This window comes from Pteronotus mesoamericanus, unplaced genomic scaffold (assembly GCF_021234165.1).
Source record: "Pteronotus mesoamericanus isolate MK-2021 breed Mesoamerican mustached bat unplaced genomic scaffold, CSHL_Meso_final scaffold_1186, whole genome shotgun sequence".
Classification (NCBI taxonomy): Eukaryota; Metazoa; Chordata; class Mammalia; order Chiroptera; family Mormoopidae; genus Pteronotus; species Pteronotus mesoamericanus.
Window position 1 is genome coordinate 5,688,519 of NW_026555302.1, and position 23,703 is coordinate 5,712,221.

At 42.8% G+C, this 23,703-nt stretch overlaps 1 pseudogene; it reads right to left on the bottom strand.

Moving 5' to 3' along the window:
- Positions 1–13,959: 13,959 nt before the first annotated feature.
- Positions 13,960–15,530, bottom strand: LOC129081859 (cytoskeleton-associated protein 2-like; annotated as a pseudogene).
- Positions 15,531–23,703: the final 8,173 nt, after the last annotated feature.

Consider the following 23,703-nt stretch of genomic DNA (forward strand, 5'->3'; position numbering starts at 1 on the left):
CCAAATATGTCTCAAAGTCTTTTCCCAGGACTGCTGATAAGAATCCTTTAAAAAATACAGATTACAACCCTCATCCTCAGAGATGCTGAATTAATGAATCTGAGGTGGGACCTCTGAGTATGCAGTTTTCACAAGAAACCCCTTATGACAATCCTTATGCACACGAACCATTGAATTATTCCACTCCTGGAGTGTCTTTAGAATCCTGAGGTACACAACACAGAGAAAATTTCTTTTCTGTGGTAGGAAAGTAGACTAGAAATTAAAATGGGTTGAAAGCCCTTATTTTGCAAGGCATGATGATCTTCTTGAAAGAAAGTACTTAGGTAATAATATGATGGTTGTAGTAACCATTGAATAATCATTATTTCTTTTACTTCTTTGCATGCCCTTAAGTCTCTCTACAAGGAGCAATTTTTTTTTTTTTTTTAATCTGTAAGGCAGCTCTTAGGCCTTTGAATTCCTTGCAGATTGTGCCTTTCGGTATTTTGTACAACGTCAGCTGCACGTGGGTGTATAATGTATTTTGAATAATGTTCATCAGAATAGTCATGGTGTGTGTGCAGGGAACGCAGGGTTGGCTGGTGTTCATCAGAGCTGTTGCCATGATTGACAACTCTCCATTCCAGCATGGGCCAGAAACGCAGGCCAGCTCATTGCAGACAGTTCCTTTTGCCACAAAGCTGTCTTTACTTTTGAGACTTTGCTGGAGGTAATGGCAAAAAAACTGCAAATGATAATATCTCTGTAAAATATATAATTTGAAAGAGTGCCCAAGGCAATCTTCATCTTGCACATAAGATAGAGTATTTTCATGTTAAAGTTAAGCAAAATCATGCATTTATGAGAGAAATAGCTGCATTCCATTTTGACATGACAAGCACGGAGCTCTCAGTTCTGATCCAAGAAAAGGCTCAGCCTTTCCAAGAAGACTTCAGTTCACTGTGCTACTGTGATTTTAAATGACCCATAAAATGTTGGAGATCGTCTTAGTCTTGTGTAAACTCACAGTAATCTATTACATGGCATGTTGCAAGAACTTAGAGTTATCTAATTCTGATAAAGAAATGAAAATGTTTCAGAAAAGAAATCAAGCAAAGCCATTGATTTATATATATTTGTACATATTGACCAAGATGCAGGTATCTAAAATAATACAAGTCCTTAAGAAAGGGGTACAGACTCTGCCCTAAAGCAGCTATGATCTAGAAGGAGAAATGGGAGATGTTTAGAATAGCTAAAATCTAATAAAGTGAAAAGTACCATATGAAGGATCCAATGGTATGTAGGCCTTTGGTTATTGCACACAAGAGTGAAATCTCTTCCTCTGGGGGGCAACACAAAAGGCTTCAAGACGGGGGCGATCTCCGAGCCAGTCAGAAAGTATAGGTTTGGGCTATGAGAAGAGAAGGAAAGTGCAGAGAAAAGGGCAGGGATTTCAGTTTGAAGGGTTGTGGGAAACTGAAAGTGTAGAAGAGATCATCTTACAGCTGTTGGTTTGCCTAGAATATGGGGTCAGGAAGGAGGTACAAGGTAGCTGCCTTATGAAAACATGGCTTTTTGGTGTGGGAGGATGAGGTCTTAAAGCATAATATAATAAATCAAAATAAAATAAAAAGTCTCTGAGAGGGGGAATTAGAATTTACAAATCTTGAAGATTTAGAATTCAGGACTTCTCTTTAAAGATGGAAGATGGTAACATTTGCTCAAAGTAAGAGGAAACACATAGTATATACTAATCTGATTAAAATCATTTGTGAAAACAGAAGATTCATATTCAAGATGAATTTATTTAACTTATAGAGAACACGCCAGTGTTTTAGGAGCCCATCTCCAGTCTTATATGACTAGTGTCTTGCAGAGAGTATGATTCTTCCCTAAAAACCTTGACCCTAGAATGTAATTGGTTAAAAGCTTAGGTTTGGACTTCAGACTTCTGGGTTCAAGTCCTTTTCTGTAGCATGCATGACAGGTAAGCTTGGGCAAATTACTTTGTCTCTCTAAGTTTCAGATTCACCTATAAAATGACTGCAATGATGACCATCCCTCAGGATTGTTATGTGAACAACCATATTAAATAAGAAAATGCCTAAGAAGTGCTTAGTAGAATGCCAGTACAGCATAATAGATTTCGGCTGTTATGGCTGATGCCTAAGTTGAATGGATCATGGGCCCAATTTGGGGTAACATTCCTATGGTATAAATTTAGGGTTTCAAAAGAGTCAACAAGTATGTCAGAGTTCACCATCATAAGGGGCCTAGCACATAGGTTTTGAATGTAACATGCTCAGCAACACACCAAGGGCTGTCACTACTTGTATGTGTAGTGTTGAGTGGTCTGGATCACATGCAAATCTGATATTTGGTATCTAAAGTCTTCAACCGTTGAGCTCCAAAATCCACACAAGACTAATCCTATCTTGTGCCCAGGGTTGGACTGAGGCTCTGAGGGTCTTGAGGACAAGAGCTGAATACATCGGCTATAAAAATGTCTTGGCCAGGTTAAAAAAACATGGCCTGAGCAAATGTGATATTGAGCAGAGATTAAAACAACAGGGAGCCATGGCTGGCCTGGGTGAAAAGAGAAAGTTGAAATTGCTTGTCAAGGAGGAAAAACATCAAAGCACACAGCTCTCAGGAGTCAAGGAAAACAAGGGGAATACTGGGGTCAGAGGAAGAGATGGCTAAAACTGGAGGCCACAGTGATCCTGTCCAGAAATGCCAAATTCAAAGTTGAATTCCAACCAAAAATGTACTCAGAGCTGGGCTCTGAGAAAGAACCCTGAGAACCTCTAAAGAAATGTCATGGACAGTGAGCAAATAAGTTGCCTATGCTGACTCAGTAGAGCTGGAACCAGCTCTTCCCCTTCTAAGAGCGCTTTTATCATGAGTGTGATGATGTCTGAGGAAATCAGTTATGATGAAACACTCCCTGGCAACATGAAGTTGGGGCCTCTTGGGGCCCCTTGGGGCCACTGTGCGTTCACTTCTCAGAACAGTATCCACTCTCCCAGGGTGAGCTTCCACTGAGGATCTCTGTCCCCAGTCTTTGGAGGGTGAGAACACCCCCAAAGAGACCTCCTTCCCTCTGCAGGTGCCCTCACTAAAGACTGTTTCCTTCTTCTCCAGCGTCCTCTGAAACCTAACCTGGCCCTTCTTAGAACCATTCTCCCTAAGCTCCCCCTGAATTTACATGTCTTGACTGTTTTGGAAAGAAACACGGGCACACGGGAACACTCATGGTTTGAAAGAAACTAGATGGAGTCAGAAAAAGGTATGACCTTGGTAGTGATGATAATAATCACAACTTCTAATCTTCCTGGGTGCCAGGTAGGATTAGGTCACAACATGAATCTCCAGGGGGCAGAACATCCCACCCTGGTCCCTGGTTCTGAAGCCCAGTCTCATGGGAATGACTAAGGGAGAACTGTAGTGACATTGTAGTGTCAAGTGACATTGTGGGTCCCATTGAGGCAGGGAAGCATGGGGACATAGAGCAGGCCCTGAGCACTGATGGACAGACCTGAATTCCAGTCTTGAACCCATCATTAACAGTGTAATCTTGAGGTCACATGACCTTGCTGAGCCTCAGTTTTCTCAGCTGCAAAGTGGAGAAAGTACGTAAGTTATTGGGTAATTATGAAAATTTAAAAAATTTAATCCTCTATAGCACAGTTAATCCTCAGTAAGTGGTGGCTGGTAGCAGAGTCACCAAGGACCCAGGAATGTGTCTTCCAAGCTTACCAAACCATTCAACTAATTTCAAATATCAACAAATACTTTAATTATCTGAACTATATGGTTATAAACTCATCTGAATAACTAGCTCAAAATTATTTGGAGTGTTATATACAGCTTCTTTGAAAATGAAATAAAATATCTTTGTAAGTGTTTTTCTAGACTGGGATGCAGCAGAGAATAGATGAGAAACCCATTTTCCATCACTTTCCAAACATTACCAAGTAGCACAACACATGCCAAGACTAGATTTTGGAGATTGCTTCAGAGGCCTTATTAAATGAGAATTTTTGTTGAGCAAAGGTGACTTCCAACATTTTGGTTAGGAACTGACTCTTAGTAACCAATCTTATTAGGGAAAATAGTTAAATATTTGTTTTTCAGTCTTTTGACTCTATAGTAAGAATTTAAAATCCGTGAGGACAACTCTAATGCTAATGCTATGACTACTGATGATTATTATAGCTACGATTCACTGAGTGCTTACTAAGTGCCAGGCCTGGCACTGTCATGTGTGTTTTGCATGTATTAACTCATGCAGTTGTCAAAAACAACTCTGATTACTCCAATATTAGCTCTATTTGACAACCAAGGAATGAAGGCACACAGATGTGGGGAAAATGAGCCTTGGTCTCCTAGCTGCTAAGTGGGGAGCTGGACCTCCAATCCAGGCAGTTTGGCTGCTACCTCCAGTAGATATAGTGCCTTATATTCCTGCAAATTTCTTACAGACGTCCCTGACTCAACAATGATAGCAACTTACAACTGTTTCAGCTTATGATGGCTCAGCTTATCAACTTTATAATAGTGTACAAGTGACATGCATAACAAATTACATAATATATTTAATACTTTATTACAAACTAGGCTTTGTGCTAGATGTTTTTGCCTGACTGTAGGTTAATATAAAGTGTCTTGAGCTCATTTAAGGTAAGCTAAGCTAAACTGTGATATTTTGTGGGTTAGGTATATTAAACACATTTTTGACTTGCGATATTTTCAACTTATGATGGGTTTATTAGGACATAACCACATCATAAGTCAAGGAGCAGTTGTACACTGAGACAAGTATTCTTGTTTTACACAAATATAAACTGTTTCATTTTTCTCAGTGAGGAGCTCAATTTTCATAAATTGATTAGGATTATTGCTACATGCAATGTACTAGAAAATAACATTGTTTTCATGGTCTTATGTCATCATTTCTCTATTTTTATGCTTAATTTTATTTACATAAGTGATATTTATTTTATACTGACAGTGAAACTATAAAATTTTCTTCTGGAGCAAATTGTTTTAAGTTAAAAAATACCCTTCAAGGCAAGTGCTCAGGCCTTCAATGGCAGCACTACCGGGTGTCTGGGCATGGTCACAGCGGGGCTGGTGGACCCAGGCTTGCTCACAAGCCAAAAGGCCATCTCTGGTCGGTGAGCTGGGTGCTCCCTGAACACGTCTAAGCAGCTGATGACACGAGGATCAGGCTGGGCACCCTAGGCAGGCTCACCCCAACCTGGTCTCATGATCTTTGGAGAGGCCAGTCTCAAGTGTGACATTCCTACTCACCTCATTACCAACACCTGTGGAAATGTGATGTGGCCAGAAGGGACGCCAGTCCCTTGTAGGGATAAACGTACTCATGCTTTACTTCTTAACTGTTCATGTTTTCATTGAAAATGTTTATTTTAATACTGCTCTAAAAGGGTGAACATTTTTCAGGTATTGCTCTGCAGCTGATTTCTTATCTAATGCAGCCAAGAGCAAGAAAGGAGAGAATAAAGCTGAAGAAGGTACCAGGCTCAATAAACATTGTATTCAATTAGTCTTTTAAACATTTAAACCCTGCCTTTATCATGGACATTGCCACTTTTGTAATTTAAAATTGCATTTTGTAAGAAAATGAGAAAGAGGAGCCTTGCTGGCCTGGGAAACCAGGCTGTTTACTGCCTAGAGGAACCAGGAGTCCTACCGGCCTGGCTGGATTAAGAAATGATAAGCTCAGCACAAGGAATGGGGGAAAAAAAAACAAAAGACAGCAGCAGCGAAGTGGGAACAAAACATTTTAAGAGATCCGGCCAGAACTGGTCTGCAGGAATCACAGATTCTGCCCCGCCTTCCTCCTCACTCTGGAAGCAGCAACAGTCTTGTCTCCCATAATGAACCTGCCCGGCGAGAGAGCCAGCTGTGCACCCTCCCTGTGCTTTTCACCCCCTCTCCTCCTGGCCTGTACCCACTGAAGGCAGGCCACGTGCGAGGGAGGGTGCAGAGTGGAGCAAGGGAAAGACAACTCAGCTGGCTGGCACTGGCCCTCGAAGAAAACAGAGGCGGGGAAGAAAACATACTGTTCCCGGCAATCTGATCGCCTCTGTGCAAACCTCTGGTTACACACCCTGGGATGCCGAGGCCCAGAGGCGAAGCTGATTAAGCCAGGCGGGAAAACCCAGCGTGGTGACTGTTCCAGGGCAGACTAGAAAGAAACACATTGCTGGAGAACAGGGGTCAGAAGGGTGAGAGTGTGCATGGCATGTGGCCGGAGGCAGGGTGTGGGGCTGGGGCAACTGGGCAGGGAGGGGGCTGAAGAAAGACTGCGGATAATGTTCTGTTTGTGAGCTGAGAGGCCGGCCCCTGGGGTGGTCCCTGGCAGCTGCCTAGGCCTCACAGTGAGAAGTCTGCAACAACAAAGGCCTGGGACAAAAGGGTCTTTGCCCAGAAGAGGCTGTGGACTTTATGGGGCCAAGAGCACTTCGGTTCTGAGGGGCACAGATCACCCCCTGTATGTGTGAGGCTGGAGGCAGACTGTCAGACTGGCTTACTGAGGAAAGGGGACAATGTTTATTGGGCATTTACTGCACCAGGGCACTATACTAGGCTCTTCTAAAGTACATATTCCAAGAGTTTGGAATCACAGTGAGGAATTCTCACTGAAGTGGAAAATGGGAAGCAAATGGTTTTTTACCCCAGGTTACCAACACCTAGTTACCCAACACCACAGCAGTACCTTTTGAAATGTTAACTCGGTAGGAGCCAGCTGGGAATTCTGTCACTAGGAAGCCAATAGAGCTCTCTCTCCCTTTCAGCTTCCAGCCAGGACGAGGGCATTTAGAGGTATGAGGACCAAACTGTGTCTTCATGTCTACGCCCCTGAGCAGCCACCCAGAGAACCCGGGGACCCTCAGGCCTTCACATTTGCCCCCCCCCCCCCCGCCGGGCTACTGGAATTCTCTCGCGGCCTCTCCTCTAGTGCCACCTGGTGGCTCTGACTGCCAATCCCTGCTGACTAGGCAGGAATTTCTGGTTACAGTAGCTACGCTAACGCCACCTAACCTAGCGTGGTAAGGCCGCCTAGCCTCTTGCTCTGCCATTGATCTCCACGTTAGTTATCATCATTCTTTCGTGTTTCCATAGTCTTTGTCAAGTCACTGCTGCTTCATCCTCACGCAGTCACCTCCAGGATGATTTTTGCCAGTGGACCAACTTTTTCTCTTGAAACTTTTTCAGTTTTCTAGAGGAGGTTCCTTCTCTCCTTCCCCATTAAAGGTTTGGGACATGCTTTCGACAGTTTGGTTGTACTCTGTTTGAGGGGTACAATGTTGTATCCCATCCTATTCTGTCCCCTCCTACCAATACTCAATCAGTGCCCATGTGCAGGGTCTGAGGCTGGGAAAAGCAGCTCTGTTCAGCCACAGGGTGAGTTTCTGCCCACCTGGGAGCCCTCCCTGAGAACACAGATAAGAGCCTTTGCCTGTTTTAATGTCTGACTAGTCCCTGATTCTGATCCACAGAGCCTAGCCAAGCATAGTGGGAAATCAGTCTTCTGAGCAATGGGCATGGCGTCCAAGTTGAGTGAGAAGGGAGCTTGTCCGCAGTGGCAGCCATAGATGCACTCCAAAGGAGGAATGCCCATTGCAAAACAAGAGGACAGCCAAGGTCGGAACCCAAGAGGCAGGGGCAGGCTGAGGACACGGAGAGTGAGGGCCAAGGAAAGGAGATGAAGCACAGGGTCAGGTCTGAGGAGGCCAGATGAGATCCAGGAAGGGATTGTAAAGAAGCACGAGGCATGATGTTAAGGACTCTTACAGCGCCTGCTACATGGCATGGTTCAGGTGGGCAGGTTAAAAGCTTTCAGGGCTGGCCCTGACTCATGGGGCCAAGCACATTCCCCAGACGTCTGGGTGCTGTTTCTTCCAGGAGGCCTGATGAGACCTCATTTCAGCAGAACACCCAATAAGCCACCTTATCAGACATGATGCCCGCAGCAGATATAGAGCACAGGTATTTCTGAAGCCTTTGTCATACTGATGGAATATGTTGATCAATAGAGCATTTATATAGAGCCTCATTGCAACATTAACTTGTTTTTAATCATTCATTTATTTTCATTCAACCAGTGTTTTTTGATGTCTACTATTATGCTGTGTACAATGTTGTGTAATGGAGCAGCAGGATAAATAAGATACGGTCTTGACTGTAGTAACTTACAGCTTTGGAAAGAGAAACATATACATAGTACAACTATTGCATCATTATCTCCCAGGATTTTTACAATAACCCTGTGAAGTACCTGGGGTAGGCATCACTATGAACACTTAGCGAAAGTGGCTGACTTCCTGAGACCTGGTTTTCTCTTCTGTGGAATGATGTTTTGGGAACATTAAAGCCAATGATGTCAATAAAGTGCTTAACATTTTACATGGAATATAGTAATAGCCTCCTAAATGTTATCTCTGTGATGATTATGATAAATTGGAAATTCAGAAGGGTAATATAATTGGCCCAGGGTTATTTAGCTAATAATAGAGAAAGTATGAACTTGAAGTCTGGATCTTCTGTTTCAAAATCCAACATTCTTCCCTTTATTCTTTGCTGCCTAGTAGTAAGGTGCTGCCTTAGAGATAGGCACAACAGGTGGGTAGGTAATTAAATATTTCTAATCACTTTTCTACTGTAACGTTAATATAAAAAAAGTGATTTAGGTTCCAAGTGTGAAAAAAAATGATTTAGGAGGTAAAAAGGCAAATGACTGTTGGCTCACAAAATACCAGTCATAGCTGTAATTCTTCCTATGTACTGTTTTTGCATCTGAATCAGAGATCACATAAAACATTTATAGATGTGGAAGCCTGCTGTGTATTCAGCATACAAGATTCTCCTCTGTTCAGGCTAATGGAGACAGGTGTCAGTTTGGATGAAGAATATACCAGATCGGTGGGGTACAACCCCTAGAGGTTCTTATTCAGTAAGTCCCTCCTGAGGTACAGGATCTGTGTTTTTAAGCCTCTGATGATAAGCAGGTTTAGAAAGAACTGGACTAGCCCAGGCTGGTATGCCTCAGCAGACTGAGTGCTGGCCTGCGAATCAAAGGGTCGCTGGTTCAATTCCCAGTCAGGGCACACCCCCCTGGGTTGTAGGCCAGGTCCCCAGTTGGGTGTGTACGAGAGGCAACCACACATTGATGCTTCTCTATCTTTCTCTTCTTTCCCCTCTCTCTAACAATAAATATATAAAATCTCTCTCTCTCTCTCTCTCTCTTTTTTTAAAGAAAGAAAGAACTGAATAGACACCTCTCAAAGACTTCCTGTCATTTCATAGCCTTGCTTCTCCAGGGAAGCGCTGAGCCCTCCAGTGACAGAGCTGGCCTTGGCTAGCCCACAGAGGTCCTGGCAAAAGACCAGTTCTCCTGATAAAATAAACAAAGTAGGTGTGTATATGTTTCCTCGTTCTCAGCAAGGTCTGGATGGAGCTTATCTAGGAAACTCTCGTGAGCAATTCAGCAAAATCACTGTCTTAGGCAACAGGAACCAACACACTGAGAGACAAGATCTCTCTCCACAGTCTCATTGGCTAATCTTCACCAAAATTTTGCCTCAGCATCTCTTACTCACCGGCACTGTCCTTTCAGGCAGACCTTTTGTCTGAGGGTGGGGCAGCACAAGGATAACAGCACACAGATGCCTTGAGCTCAGGCAGGTAAACAGCTGGGCCCTAGCCAGGCCACGCGGGACCTCACCTAGCTCCAGGTCCCAGGCTCCCAGTAAACAGCTGCTGCAGGTAGTATCTCCACCTCAGAGAATGTCTGCAGGCTCTACCTCCTGACCTTGGGCCTAAGCCCTTCTCCTCTCTGTGCTGTTGCTCTCTAGATATCTACCTTGAATTCTCCTTGCCTAGGTCCTCTGTTGTGATGATGACTTTCTGGAATGTTCTCCCTGGCTTTAATTCATTTCCCCTTGAGCTCCTCCCCTGCCCTCCATGCACTGCATCCCTCTGTGAGATTCTCAGAGCCCCAGCACTGGCTCCTGGGGCACAGCACTCTGGCTTGTGTCTGGTTCCTAGGGCTTGCTCTTGTCTAGAACTGAGAGCAAGGGCTGGGTTCCACAGCCTGAGCAGGAACTAGGTGTTTCTACCCAAGGCAGCACAGAAACTATGAGCCAAGAAGGTGAAGGACAAAGTAAAAGATAGTTAGAAACAGACAAGGAAAGCCCTGAGCCCTGGGTTTTCAGTTTCCCAGAAGGCCGGCAGCCCGCAGTGCTTTAGACTGCCTTCAAAAATGAGGCCAAAGGTTCTCAGCCCTGGATGTACCTTAGAACTGCCAGGAGAGCCTTTAAAGAAAAACACCATGCTCAGGCCCCATCACAGAGCAATTAGGCCAGAATCTCTGGGGGTAATCCTGATACGTGTGTGTGGTGTGTATGTGTGTTTTAAACCTCCCTAGGAGATTGATGGGTTGAAAACCACTGAGGTAAGAGAATCAGATCCCTTTGCCTGGTCTTCAGTGTCTCTTGTCTTTCCCATTCCCAGCAATGTGTCATCAAGTCCTCCCAAAAGCAGCTTGATGGGGTAGAGAGAGGCAAGGCTTTGAAGTCATATATGAATTCTGATCTTGGCCATATCACCTATTAGTTGTGATCTTGGGCAGGCCTTGATGTTTCTGAGATATTTTGAGAATTAAATGAGATAGGATATTTAAGCAGCCAATGCTGGCAGGTTTATATCATATGTTAGTTCCCTTCCCTGTCACCACATATAGATTTTTCTGGGTGCTAAGAAAATCCTGAAAGAGATGAGATATGTATCAAAGCCATCGCCCCACATTCTGTGGGAACTGAGCTCTCATGTTGTCCAAAGTCCGTTTCACTGTCAACCCTTCCTAGAATCCAGTGCCTTAGGGTCTCAATACTCAGGTTGTCCCTAAATGGCTTAAGTGTATTCTTGTCTCTCTCTACTGCTCCCCCTACAGATCGTCCCAGTCCACGTGTTTAGGATTTTGACCTAAGCTAACTGTTGTTGGATTCTTCCTACTCATTTCCTCCTTTAGGGAGGACAACTGTGAGCGACTAGCCTGGAACCTCACTTAACTTTTGTCATCATTCTGCCCGGGGACCAGGACCAGGCACTCACTTGTGACCTGAAAAGTTTCTAGCCTATGTTGGCACATATTCTAGTATCAACTTCTGCCTGCCTGGTAGCCACAGGCTCCTGGGCTTTGACTTGCTTCTCCACCTACCCTCCTGCCCCACCTCTGAGACAGAAATGGCCATGCCCCCAGCTGCCTTTCCAGGACCAGCCTCAAAACTAGATGGGACAGTCCTGTTGCTCCTCTGTTCACAAGGCATCAGACCCCTGCTTGGTCCAGTTAGATCGCTCCTCTCCTCCCAGCACTGGATTTACCATCCTTCATTCCTGAATCACAAGCCACCACACCATTCGTGCATTGGAAATACTTGGTAACAAATTGTGACTGTTGTGGAGTTTAGAGGAAAAAAAGGGAAAACAATTGCATTAAAGTGGAGCTATCTGCCTGGAAGAGCTCTATAAAATTAACGTGGATACTTGACATTTTACCGCTTTGTATGAAATGACAAGGTGCCTTTAATGTGTTTAGGAAATATCTAGGAATACTTTAATTTTTCCCAAAATAAAATCAACTCTAAGTCCTCAACAACACTTCTATCTTCTACATTAATTCAAACAACCCAGATATGTGGAGCATGTAACATAAAGCCATAGTCTCTTTCTGGAATCAGATCTGCAATTTTCTCACCTAAGGCATTCTTTAAAGGCAGCAAAGTCATATTGACAGTTTGTGGATAGCTTGAGTTCCTTCTTTTGTTTTTCTGTACCAGCAAATTAACCAGTGGGGATCAGCTTGGAAAAGCAGTCTAGAGAGGTCTTCTAATGTAAAACTCTAAGCAAAGACTTTTAGAATACAATCTGCAGTGCTAGTTAGCTTTTGACATTGCCCAGATTTACACAGCTAAATCAGAATCTGAGGCTGCCTCTAAGATGGTAGTAGGGTGTAGGCCAAATGCACAAGTTAGTCCTTTCCCACATGCCAACTCTGACCTATATATGTTGGCTTCCTAGACAACAACACTCAAAGACGTTGGGAGGCTGAATCTGGGCTAGCAAAAAAAAAAAAAAGTGCAATGATCACCTAGTGATCTCTGCCATGGGCAGGGCAGTATAGCGCTTAACAGCATGAGTGCAGCAGTCAGAGAGACACTTATTTGTAGGGTGACCTTGGGCAAGTTACTTGATCACTTTCAGGCTTTTTTTTCATCTGTGAAATGCAGATAGGTTATAGCACCTGCTTCACAGGATTATTATGAAGATTAGTTGAGATAATTTAGGTCAAGTGCTTAGCAATGTATCTGGTACAAGTACTCAATAAATATTAGCTATTATTATCATAAATATTATAGGCCCAGCTTGTGCTCAGTATACTTGCCATCCCAGGTCCAGGCTTATACAAGTCCTTGTAGAGACTCGTGATTAAGGTGCCTTTTAAAGGCACTTGTAGATGTTGTTGGAGCTTCTTTGTTCATAGGATATTAACAAAAGGTTTTCGGTTGATGTTGGTATTGTCTTACTCTGTAGATACATTTTTTGCTGCATAAATATCAAGTGGTATCTCAGGACCACCTAGTAGCACAGACCCTCATTGTAGGTAAATGCAGGTCTGGCTTGACCTTCTAATTGGAAGCTAATTGCTTATAGGACAAAATAAAGTTCCTCTTTGTCCTCAGTATGGCTTTAAAAGATTTACTTCTGCCTGACTTCCCAGCTCCATCTTCTGCACATGCTATTCCTGCCCAGGGTACCTTTCCCTACATTATCTGTCTATAGATCACTCTCTGGAATGCTTTACATGGGATTGGCATTGTTTCACACTTGAACATTTGGTAGAACTTCCCAATGAAGCATCTCAGATAGGGCTTTCTTTGTAGGAAGATTTTTTTTTTTATTAGAGATTGAATTTCTCTGTTGGTTAACACTTGCTCAGGTTTTATGTTTTTGAATCAGTTTTGGTAAATTATAGGTTTCATTTTTTTTTTTTAATGAATCAACTTTGCTACTTATGACCGCAATGCTATCAAAATATTTGGGGAAAAATTTCAAGAAAAACTGGAAAATTACAAGTGCAATACAAATTTGTGTTTCACTTGGAAAGCTCTGGAAGAATGATTGTTATTTATGTTCCTCAGTGTAAAATTATGAGTAAGTAGGTGTTGACAAGTTCAGAAAAGCTCAAGGTTTGTAAAAATTTTCAGCCTGGTAAGATTCTGTCATGTGGCAGATTGCTTATTTTTTATGTAGATATTTTAATTTATTGTATACAGTTAAGGTACAAGGTTTAAAAAAGAATAAAAATCTTACTCTCCAGAACATGAGAAGACAATAAATAAAAGATAGATGCTATTATACAAATAGAATATATGAACATAAAAACTATGTATGTGATTTTCAAGCCTATTCTTACTACAGAGTTTTTAAATTATCTAATCTCTTGCAATGACCAATTGTTTATATTGAAACACAGAGTCCGTAGAGAATGTTTGCCATTTAAGTATCAGTTCAAATGTATAAACAATACTGTTTACAGTATATACATTCTACCTATCATGTTTCAGGGAACATGATTTAACAGTCAGGTTTTTATATTACAAAGCAAGCTTAAGTATTAGTTATTTTAGAAATACTACTGAAACTTGAATGACATGTATTAACTATATTCAAGGAATGTAACTACTTGAAAAAATTCACCTCTCTTAGACAGAATTGTAGTCTGTAGAGATGGACAATGTGGGATTTAGTGTGATGACACACAGAACACAACACCTGCTCTAATGTGAATATTAGTGAAAGGGCGACTGCCATGAACTCTTTGGTATTCGGCCAACTCCTGACCTACAAAGCCAGAACAAACAAGGAAAGTACCCAATTTCTTTATTTCTCTTCTCTTATTTCAGTCTCCAAACACCTCTGGCACAGAGCTGCATTATAACGGCATATAAAACTATCCATCTCATGTCCCAACTCTGTTACTTGTTCCAATGAAGACTCACAAGGATAGTGGTCTTTTAATATATCTGGCAATTAGAAATCTTGTCTTGAAGACATTGAGACCGTCTAAATGATGTTAGAAACTTCAACTCTTTAAATGTAGATTCATTTTGTCAAACTGCCATTTTCTTCTTTACACTTTGCAAGTACGGTATAGTAGACATATTATAGCTAATTAACAATTTACCCTAGTTTCTGTATTGGGGGTTTTGATGTCATTGGTTGAATCCTTGGTTTTATCATCTTGTTCATTTTCACAGTCTTGAAATACCACATTTCTATGATGCTTATTTTCCATTTTCCATTTTCCTGACTCTTCAGTGTTGACTTCTTGGATGTGCATTGGTTGCACAAGCCTCCTCAAAATTGTTTCCAAGTTTAACTTTTTCTTGACTCTTCATTGTTAGAATATTTACAATTGCATGTCTCATCTCTTCAGTAGGGCTGAGCCCCTGCCAGAATGGCCTTATCATAGATCAAGCAAATATTTTCCATAGGACTTGTGGGTGGCTCACTACATACAAGGCATATCCAATACTTAACAACTTTTTTTGGCATCTAGAATATATATATTTTTAAATCCTCACCCAAATATGTTTATTGATTCTAGAGAGAGAGGAAGGGAGAAAGGGAGGAGGGAAGAGGGGGTGGAGGGTGAGAGACATCAATTGGCTGCCTCTTATATGTGCCCTGACTGGGGATCAGACCTACAACCTAAGTATGTGCCTGGCTGGAAATCAAACGGGCAACCTTTTGGTGTACGGGGTGATGCTCCAACCAACTGAGCCATGCAGCCAGAACTAGAGTATTTTTAATCAGGTCATTAAGTGTGCCCAATATTACTTCTTCTGGGCAACCCTCATTAATCAGGTTTAGGCATTCAGAAATGTCTCGTTTACTTTTTCAGTAAATAACCTTTCTTTATCTTCTCCTGTGATGGTAGTCCAAAAGGACCCAACCTGTTTTTTATGTTGTCCTCCAGGTTCAGGCTGGATGACTACTGAGCTAGGGGCCCTTTTCAGCATTCCTCCTTTGCCAGCCATCCACTCACTCAGGTGAGCTTTTGTCTCTTCTGTGGTTTCTTTGGACTGAGCTGATCTATTATCTGTAGCTGCTTTTGCTATAGTGTGTCTGTGCTGGTCAATGATTTTTTACTTTTCTATCAATTTGGATTTGGAAGATGAAGCAGGCCTGGCTATAATTCCAGATGTGATGCTTCTTGATAGTATCTTATTTCTGTTTACTTTCTAAGAACTGATTTTTAACACTAGATAAAACTGTATTTAATGGTAATAATTCTTTCTCATGAGACCTTTTCCGAATTGTAACATTGGAAGAGGTTTTACTGATGCCTTGTTTCATGGAGTCCTGGGTATTATTCCATGACTTCTAATAGGAGGGCCCAACAGTTGTCTGTTCTGAGAGGTGGTGCTCACAGATTTAGTGGTAGTCATATTGGAAGCTCTATCATTTTTTACAGTTATACTGCCGGTGTTTATAGGCCAAGACTTTCTGGCATTAGAGATTGAATTTGACTTGGCCATGATAAAATTCAAGCATAGGTTTCCTGAGCATGTTAGCGTCTTGCTTTGGTTTTTCCTGTAGTCAGTTGTTTTTAATGTGAAAGTACTTGGCCAACTGTCATATGTTGAGCTTTGGGGCTCATCTTTAATTCGTGGCAACTGCAGAGTTTGATTATTATTTCCAAATTATGTGTATCAATTGCTATAGTTGAATTGGTTACTTTATTAGAAGGTTTTGAAAGAATACATTTTTTTCCATTGTTATATTATTTTTGCTCCTGTAGGTCTACTTTTTCTTTATCAGCCATTTTGGTCTTACATTTCAGAACTTTCATCTCTTCTTGGACCTGACCCTAAGATGTCATCACTCTCTGGTCTCTCCTACTCTGAACGAAACTGGTCCCACAGTGATCATCTAAGAATCTGACTTAGGGGGAGCTGCAGGTCCTGTGGCACAGTTGGGGGGCTCATTACAGTGTGGAGTAGGGGATACGTCTCTAATTCGACTGCTTCATATTCCCTCAAGCTCAGGCCTCAGAACTGCAGGTTGCTTATTTATCTGTTTCCTCCACCATTAATAGAAATAGAATTTTAACTGGGCAATTGACTGTTTAGCTTAAAGACTTGTCTTTCTTTTAAAAGGAATTAATTGGATATGCACTTCCCCAGTACCCGGAGATAGTGAGCGGTGGATCTTTTCCTTTAGATCCGGGGAGGGAACCATGTGTTGAAGAGGGAGGAGCCATCTACTGATCCTGTACAAAAAGAAATGAACTCTCTCTTGTTTAAGCCATTGTAAGGTAGAAACCCCTTTCACTGCCTTGAAACTGAACTCCAGTTAAAATACCTAACAGTGGGTGAGTTGCAAGTCTTGAGTTAGGGTCTCACAATGCACTGTTCTCCAAGAGTCTTATATCCACAATGATTTAGTCTAACCCAACTGAGATAAGCCAATGGGCAGGTATATCTGGTTGAAATACCTTGTTGATAATACATAATGTAGTCTACTTTTCCTCACTTAAAGGTACATTTTTATCTTTCAAGGGAATTAATGTAATGGCTGCATAATGAAGGTCTTTTTTTGAGATGGTAAACCAATGTATTTTTGGCTTATGAAGTAGTTAGTTCCTCATTTTCTATGGTCTCTCCATCCTTTCAGACACTGACATCCCACCTGGGGTCAGAGAGAGTAGAGGATCCTTGTGATCACAGTGAATGATGAGGTCCCCTGTCGTTGGCAGCAGGAGCCATTAAAACACCTTAAAGGAGCACAATGATCATTTAAGAACCCTCCACACTGCGGTGCTGAGGCCAGCAGCGTTGCCTCATTGATTTTGTTGTTAGAATACAAATCTCTGTCTTCCATGTGTGACTGCTGCTGTGGCTGAGCAGACTGGTTTCAAAATTCTAAAACTTTGGCAAATATTATAGTTAAGTACAATAAAGGCAGTGAGAACTCTTCTAATGAAGGGCTGAGAGAGAGTGAAGACAAAGGCTTTGTAGCCAGACTGGCTGGGGTCCGCCTGGCTCTGTCATTTACTTACTCTGTGACCTTGAGAACATCCTTTTCTCGTAAGTGAGGCTGGGACAGGAGCATCTGCCTCGCAGCATTGCTATGAAGATCAGCCAGTGTGTATGGCAATTGCCTTAACCCTGTGTATGTGCTCAGCACATAGAAGATATTTGAGAAATAAAAGCTGATCTTATATCAATTTGGGATTTGCAAGCTGTTAAGAACCTGGCATGCTTCTCCTTCTGTTCTGTTTTCTTTTAAGGAATGATTGAAAGCTCCCAATTACACCTATCCCAGGAAGTGAAAGGTGGACTGACAACAAACCGCTCATGTGCCTGAGGCTGTGATTGTCAGCAGGACCTACTCCAACTTCCATATTTGGTTTTCATATTAGTCAGCATTTTCTGACAATGGACTCACACTGCCTGTGAAAGTCTACTTTTATTTATTTCTTTTGATTAGTTTTATTTTAGTAAAGAGAATCTCTTACACAAGGAAGAAAGTGTCTTATGTTACAGGAATCATTCACAGTGCCTTCTGGAGACCTAAACACCCTTCTAGCCCTTTCCTCAAAACCATGTTTACTATTCCCAAGTTTACTATTGCAGGAACCCCAGGCCCGCGTCAGTTCTTCCCAAGAGTACTCCTCACAACCTAGACATAGGTTTTAAAACTTTGGGTTGCTGAATCCACTTGAACAGAATCTGATTTCCCTGAAATTAAGATGTATCTTCATGCCCAGTGCTCCTTAGGACATTTTCAGGTGGGCTCCCCAAGTGTTTGCAAGCCCACAGATGACGTGGCCTAATGGTGGCTTTTAAGGCAAGAAAGCTTCATAAGCTTGAGAAGTAGGCACATGATTCAAGCTACTGTGCTTAGAATGGTTTTAGGTGTTGCTAAGCAAGAGGAAAATATGTCCCAAATTTCACAAAATTTCCACTGAGTTAGATAGAGTCCAGCGACTCTGCCACTCCATTCTCTGATAATCTCCTTGTGAGATTTAAATTCCACAGAATAACATCTGTGGCTATTGCACCACGGTTCACAGGTGTTCTGCAATGTCACTAGAGAAAGGAGGAGGGATTGTGGTCTACACTGGCAGCAGTGCACAGTGTGGGGGTCCAGCTCCTAGGACAGAATAGTCCAAGTCTTGCTAAAAGGCTCCCACAGTCTTCACCTGTTCAACAATCAGCTGATAATGAAAATAGCAAAAGAAAATTGGGTTCAACTTCAAGGTTGACCAAGTGAACCTTGCACATACAATTTAAAAAATCTTATAAAATATCTGGTGAGTTTACAGGAACTAAGCAGCAGTTTGGAAACATTATATCAAGGTCAGACCTCCCCTTAGGTTACCTGAAAATCTGTGTCTTGAGCCAGATAAGGATATGCTTATGTCAAAATTTTCTCTTCTTCACTGAAATGGCAGGAAATATGGTCAGACACAACACACCTGGGGAACATAACTTTCCATACTTTATTGTAGTCCTTACTGGAGATTAGATATCGGAGGGGGTCAACTACTATTTTTTCTGAGTCAAGAATTTGTCTAAACTAGCTTGCCCAGGGTTTTTATCAACAATTAACCAATGACTATTTGGTAAGTCACTACTTAACCTATCACTTCTGAAATGGCATCTCATGTACTAGCTCTGGCGTGTTACAGTGGTTGCTGGAATATTCTGGGTTGAGAAGGGCTCTAAGGTTTTGACAGTTCTCAGAAGGAGAGCAAGCCCACTATAATTAGTGACAACTCCAGGAGTGCAGGAGGGAAGAAGAGCAGCCGCTATGTGTCCGTGTTAACCTTGCGCCAGCCTTACATTGCTCATAGTATTGTCAACGGGAACTCTTTTCCTCACCCCCATCCCAATTCACTACTCCTAATACTTGAGGGTTTCCTTGATGCCTGACTTCTTTTGCTTCTTCACCCCACTCAAATCTATGTTATCAACAAAGCCTTTCTGAAATCTTACTCTCCCTTTCCATTCCTCCAGCCATAACCTTGGTCCAGGTCAGCGTTTTAGACATTCAAAGCTGTTGTCATTTAGAGGAACATAGTATACAGGCCAGGAGATGTCAACTGGGTGCCCAGAAATAATCCAAGTGAGCAGAATCTTAAGAATTTTACCATTTTGAGCTTTAGTCCTCCCTCTGCCTCCCAGGTCTAAAAATTCAATCATGACCCCCATCTGGATCCAGAGGGAAATGATTTATATGAATCCAAATCACAGGAGACTGCTGCATAAAAACTCCTGGTAAAACAAAAATGCACTTGCCTGAAAGTTCCCTGATCTGCAGGAACTGATCAGAGGGGGTTTGGTGAACATGATGCCAAAGCAGGGGACCCGCTGTGTGGTCGAAAGGGAGCAAAGCCATGAGGGCCCACCTCCACACAGGCCAGTCTCATCGCCTTCCCCTGGGCAGTCCCGGTGAAGCACTGTCGGTTCTCCATCTGCTGGCTGTCATGCTAGCAATGTGCCTTTGCCAGGAAGCTCTTTAAAAGCATGGGTATCACTTTGGCTGCTGTTGAGTTGCTGCATTCAGTTTGGTCTGAACAACCTGCCTTTTAATATTGAGTGTTGATTTTATTAACTCTAGCCTCACAATTGGGAGAGTTCTTGTCTCATGCCTGCCTAGCCCGTCCCCTAGCTGCTTAGCTGGCTTTACCACCTCCAGACTTCTAATTAATTCATTTGCCTAAAGAGACCTTTAATCATCTAACAATACCTCACATTTGATGGGCCTCTAGTTGACAAAGCCCTTCCTCAGACAGTGTCTTGAGAAGTCCTCACGACAGGTAGCGTTAAAGCATGTATTCCCATCCCCATTCCACACCCCAGAAACCAAGACTGAGAGAAACCTACATTTCTGCAGCTAACTTGCCCCAGCGCCAAGCCTGGGACCGTGCTTCGTCTGCCACGCCCTCTCCCCTATTCTTTTTCCATCAAAGATGCTGATAAAACCTCCTGATCCCTGCTCAGAGGACTGAAATCCCTAATGATGGGCTTTCAGGCTCCCACCCTGCATCTGACTTCCTGCTCCCTATCCCCCAGATTTTTCATTCTGCTCAGTCATGTGAGCCCTGTTCCCATTTTGACTTGCCCCCACATTTCAGCCCCTGCTTTGGCAGCTGCTGCACCGAGAGCAAACAAGTTCAGAGTGTACTTCTGGGTCCTATTAGAGCTACATGGGGTATCAGTTTGGCAGGTCACCTTCTGCTGGCACTGAGCTCAGGACCCTGAGATGGCAAGACACAGGGAAGGGACGAGTGGCTGGGAACTGAAGATTTTCAATGCATGTTTGATTCTCATTTCCATTCAGCGCTTCTCATTAGGCCACCGAGGCAGAGCTGACCTGTTCTTCATTTTGAGTTGGCAGGGCCCACAGCCCCATTAGCGGTAATATGCACCAGCGGGGCTCCAGGGAGAGGAAGGAGGCTGAAAGGGCTGGAGTTTCTGGTCCAATTTTTTAAAGAAAAGAAGAGAATGAAAGACCCATAAAACTTAGAAGGACTCTCTTCCCTTGGCCCATTCACATGGAAATGCAAGTCTGATGATCAGGGAGAAGGAGATGATGACCCCAGGAGAAGGGGTCAGGGTGACCTTCTACTCTGCTCTAACCCTGTGTGCCAGCAGCTCTCCCCTCCTGAGCCACCAGTGCCAAAGGACGAAGCATAAGTGTCCCCAATCACTAAACTCATAAGCACTCAAAACCCCAATCAGTCCTTCCTGGTGTACATACTCCCAAGTGTTGGGTGCTGGGAAAAGTCATCAAGCACAAGAAGCCCCTGTGATTGCTGTATTCATGAATGCGGGGCAGAAAAAGGAGAGCAATAATGACATTGGCAGCGGCTGTCCAAGGTTCCCCAGAGGGCTGCAGATGCTGGGTAGGGGTAAGGCTCCGGCCTGGTGGGTGTCCAAGAAAATGCAGGGAATGGAAGCTGTGGATTCTGTTTATTGGAACTTAAAAAAACAGGTACTGAAACAAGATCAGTGTTTTGCAATCTGAGCTCTTGATGACAGGGGTAGACAGCAGTACCCCCTCTATTATTAATCAGTCTGCTTGTCACTTAAGTTGTAAACATGCCTACCCTGAGCACAACATTCCAGACAAAACATGGGAAAATGCCAGCCCTGGCTTCAGGGGCACAACCTTCACCTACAGTCAGTGGGTTCTCAGTCCATACTACAGCCACTTAGGGAGGCAGGCAGGGTGGGGTTCATCCTCCCACCTTACAAATAAGAAAATTGAGTCACTGCATAGAAATGACTTGCCAATAATTAGCAGAGTTGAGACTCAAACCCAGGACTTCTGATCAACTCTAGTACTTCTTCCAGGAATTCACTTTCCAGAAAGAGTTCAAGCTAACCCATGTGGTTAGGATCGGGAAGGGGCAGTGACTTTGGGACTATGAGTAACTCTCAGTTTGAAGATAGGTTTCATAACATAGGCTCCCTGAAGATCGACCAATTGCCAGACTTTCTTCAAGAGACCTGAGCTGAGGATTTTGTCTCAAGAAACAGCCTAATATTAATACAGGGAAACTGCTATATTGTGCCGTTTAGGTTACCAAGCTGACTTTCCATACATGGTTTATTTTCTGCTTTCCATCTGGCCTCTGGATTTCAAATTCCCTTTCCTCCTTCCATGTCTGCATATGCTCTTTCTTTTCTTTGAGTTTATTGTCTTTCTTGCTGCCTTTTCTTCTGTGTGTTGTTGGGGCCCAGAAAATATGAGTCCATTGGAGGAAAGAAAATAAAGCAATTCAATGAAGCCACACAACCTGTATGTCCTACAAGCGGTGGAACTTCTCATAACACCACGTATGACGTATCTGGAGTACACTGACCCATCAGATCAGAGGGCTGCAAAGCTGCACCAGCCTGCATGTGACCTCCACTTCCTAGGGGATAGTGGGGTTTAGAATATGGAGGTTAACTGATTTTACAAATGCGGGCCTCAAGAAGAAGGATTCATTTGGCATGAATCCTGAGAAGGAACTCATATGCTGAGATGGACTCTCCTTGGTTAATCAAGGGCCTACGTTTTAAAATAATAAGAGTCTAGGGACCATTTGATGACAGGCACTCCTCGTGTACTCTGTGTACAGGGAAGAACCTATGACTGAACTCAGCTTTCCACACTGTGCCCTGCTTACTTACTCTGTCTGAGTCAACCACTGCAGGGAAATCCTGGTTTTGTCCTTCAACCAATTGGCCTGTCCTAGCCAATCAGAACTGTATGAATTTGGAAACCTCATTTGCATAAAATTAGGCCAACTGGAAACCTGGGTGGGAACTTTTTCTATAAAAGGTGCCTCTCCTTTGTCTCAGTGGAGCTGACTTTTGTTTCTTACTGGACGTTGCCATTCCCCGGGTTTGCAAACTGTTTCACCTGAATAATGTCTCTCCTTTCTGCACCTGTTTGGGAATTGTGGTTTACACAAGTGAGAAATGATCTCCCTAAAGTTACAGGGCTGGTCAATGGCAAAACAGAGGCATATGTCTAGTGTTACTCTCTTTTCCCCCATAATTTGTAAGATTGAAGGATTGAGAGGAATATTCTGCTCCTTTTCAGATAGGAAAACAAATTATAAAAGTCCACATTGCCAGAATAAAAATAAATGAAATCAAGCCTGTCCCTATTAAAGTTTTTCATGGGGAGAATCATGTGTTGGTAGTCGTTGTTGTTTTTTTTTAAGTTTAACTTTTTAAGATATGTTTGGTTACTATCTTTTTGAAATAACTTTTTTCTTATTATAAAATTTAATATTTATTGTGGAATATTTAGAAAATACAAATAAGCCAAAATTGTGAAATTTTAAAACTTTACGGTCTCATCCCTTTAAGATATCCATAAAAATGGTATCTGTCCAGGTATTCAATACTACACAGGGATGAGGGAGGAAGCAACGTGGCAGTGTATGGAGAACTGGTATGAGGACCAACAGCTCACCTCTCACATAATCGGTGCCATTATATTCCCTTATCTCTCCACGGTGCCCTTCTTGCATTTATTTTTCCCTTCTACGTTGACCTTCACTAGAGAATATCAGGAATTGCATGTGATCTGTGGGTTCCATGACCCACATCCGCCATCCTACCCCCACACATCAGGGCTGGCTTCAGTGTGGCGTTACTGAACAGAGGGAGGAAGCTGATGAGCCGCGGTAGGGGAGATCTGAGCACAGCCCCTGGAAGGCTGCTGTGGGCTGGCCTGGGTGCGAGTCAGCAGAGGCACATTCCCTCTGTTGCCTGAGACTAGATTAACACTGTTGGTTTCTGCACCATTCATTAGCTGTCAAAATTATGAGCACAATAACTTTCTTAAGTGATACACATTGTAGCCCAAGTATCACAAAAATGTCTTTATTATCCCAATCTAAATGAATACATTTAAGAAAAATGGTCACTTCACAGTAGCTTCTTCAGGCTATTTTGGAGCAGTTTTGGTTTTCTACAACAACCTTTTTGTTCCATAAAGTCCTTTGCTAAATGACTGTTTTAGATGCCTGATTTTGGCTGCTGGTGAGAACTACCACGGGGTGCAGCCAGCGCCTCTATCTCTTCTACCACCAGGCCCAGAGTGTGG